The sequence below is a fragment of the Aptenodytes forsteri genome, unplaced genomic scaffold (genome assembly GCF_000699145.1).
Source record: "Aptenodytes forsteri isolate BGI_AS27 unplaced genomic scaffold, ASM69914v1 Scaffold237, whole genome shotgun sequence".
Taxonomy (NCBI): domain Eukaryota; kingdom Metazoa; phylum Chordata; class Aves; order Sphenisciformes; family Spheniscidae; genus Aptenodytes; species Aptenodytes forsteri.
In genome coordinates this window covers 2,459,607-2,461,967 of record NW_008794451.1, presented here as the reverse complement: position 1 = coordinate 2,461,967, position 2,361 = coordinate 2,459,607, and positions in this window count along the sequence as shown.

Genomic DNA, 2,361 nt, shown 5'->3' with positions numbered 1-2,361 from the left:
TGACATTGTGGATAATGAATATAGTTGTATTTACTACACTGAGGTACTTTTAAAGGAAGGGTCTTAAGGATTCTAAACATCAAATACTTAAAATGGTATTTGAATTTCACTACTTAATATGTGGCTAGTTGAGTTTGGTATTGAAACACTGGAAGGGAGTTTCTGCAAGAATGGAAAAACTCTCCGAAAGCCACGATTATTAGTGGTGCTCTTCAGATTTTGTAAAAGTACCTCCGTTAAGGAGGACTCTGTGTAACAATGCCTGTGTTGATCTTTTCATATTTTTGAAACAGTGCCAAGTCAAGGGCATAAAGTGACTTAATGATTGTTGGGGAACAGCAAAACCCTTACTCTGAAATGTACACCTCATTTTAGTCTCCCAGTGTTGGATTGTGATTTTGGGTGAACCATGCGCAAAACAGTGTGGAAGGAGGAGTGCAATATGAAAGGTTAAGAATGCTGTGGTTACATTTGCTTTCAGTATTACACTATTGATCTAAGATGGAAAAGTTTTACTTTGCAGCTTATACAGTGGGAGCACATCAGTGGGATACTGGCCAGCATTAAGATGGATTTTGCTTACAGATAAATTAGACAGTCTAGCTCTTTGATCCCTTGCACTTGCTAAAAGTCTACTCAATGAATGTGCCATCTGTGACTAGAGTATGCCGGGTGTAACTCAGTGGTGAAAAGGAGTGTCAGTGAGGCTTGGCATAGGCCGGTTAAGGTTTGCTGGCAATCAGGAATGATAGGTTCCTTTTGAAAAGACGTTTGTGCTTAGTTTGAGTATTTTTTTTTTTCCTGATTGAAACAAGTGTTCTTCATTTTTGGTTCCATGCAAACATAGCTACAGAAATGAGTAATTTTGAGAATTTAATAATGATATTGGAAGTAGTTATCCCAGTTCTTGGGTCTGTGGGGCAACAAGTATGCTAGAGCTGTGCATTCCTGGAAGGAAACAGATACAGTGAATGCTTGAATGGGAGCCTGTTCTTTTCTGTGATGCTGCACTATAATGCAACTGAGCCAATACTTGGAGCGTGGAGGTAGACAGTGAATCCAATTGGATACGCCAGATCCCATACATCAATCATTCATAAATCCCATAAGCATGCGTTTTGCTGTGTGGATGAGCCTAGCATAAACTTGAATAACCTAGGGTAGAAATACGTAGGAGATGATGCTCCTGCGTATGTTGGGGAAGGGGACATTTGATTTTAGTTCTTCATGGCTGTGAGTTCTTGTCATGTCAACTACAGGAATACAACATGAAGACCTTTATCACACAGCCTGAACCAAATGTTCAAGTAAGGATTGACAGTACTTGCTACAACCTGCTTCCTTTTTCCTGAGTTTTAAACGTGAAGAGCTACTACGCTTTAGGTATCTGGGGTGAAGATTTATAAGAGGCATATTAAATTATGTAAAGATTACATTTAATTTTAAGGCTGAATGTTCATGTGGTTAATTTTTATAATACTTTAGAGATGATTTTTTTTTCTTGTTTCAAAGAAAGTCATGGGTATTAAACTAGAGGCACTGAACTCTATTTCCATTTGCATCAAAGGCAGAAGAATCTCACCATAGCAAGGTCTGGACTTGATTTCTCCCCTTCCCCCTCAGCCCCCATGTAGGATAACTAATGTTGTTGGAGTAGTAGTATCGCATGGTGTAACTTTGAACGATTTCCACACTCGTTTCAGTAGGAATTAGTCCAGTTTTGGTATTAGTTCAGTACAGGTCCTAGTCAGTAATCATAAACTTTTATATCTTCAAAGCATTGTACAAGCATTAATTAGGCGTAGGCAATGTTACACTGCCCAGTGTAATAATGTCGGTATTTGAACAGTCCCTGCTGTGCTTTGAAGTTAACACTTTCACATGATACAGAACTAAAAGGTGGTGGACTATGTAGAGGAAAAAGATGCTATCTTCATGTCAGACTTCGTGGAAGGGTGACTCATCTAGAGAGCAAGTAATTGGGAAAACAGACAGACTTGTTTTAAGAGTCATTGTCAGAGATGAAAGCATTTATTTGTAATAGCACAGTGCTTGGGATTGCTGGTTTGGTTTCATTAATGTTGTGTTCAAGTTTCGTTCTGTTACCTACAGAGTGAAAAAACACAGCTGAATTAGAAATCAAATTCAATGCCCTTTTTGTTTCAGGTATGAATTTGTTTTCTCAGGCAGCAGTGTATAACCCATGGAAGAGAACTGAATTTACCAGGGCAGTGGCAGTGTTAGTAATGCAAAAAATCTGAAAGTCTTCCCCATCCCATCCTGCAGTAAAGGAGACTTCACTTCTAAAAGTGTTAGAAAATCTGTATGATGAAGGAAGAATATGAGCAACAAAGATTCCCA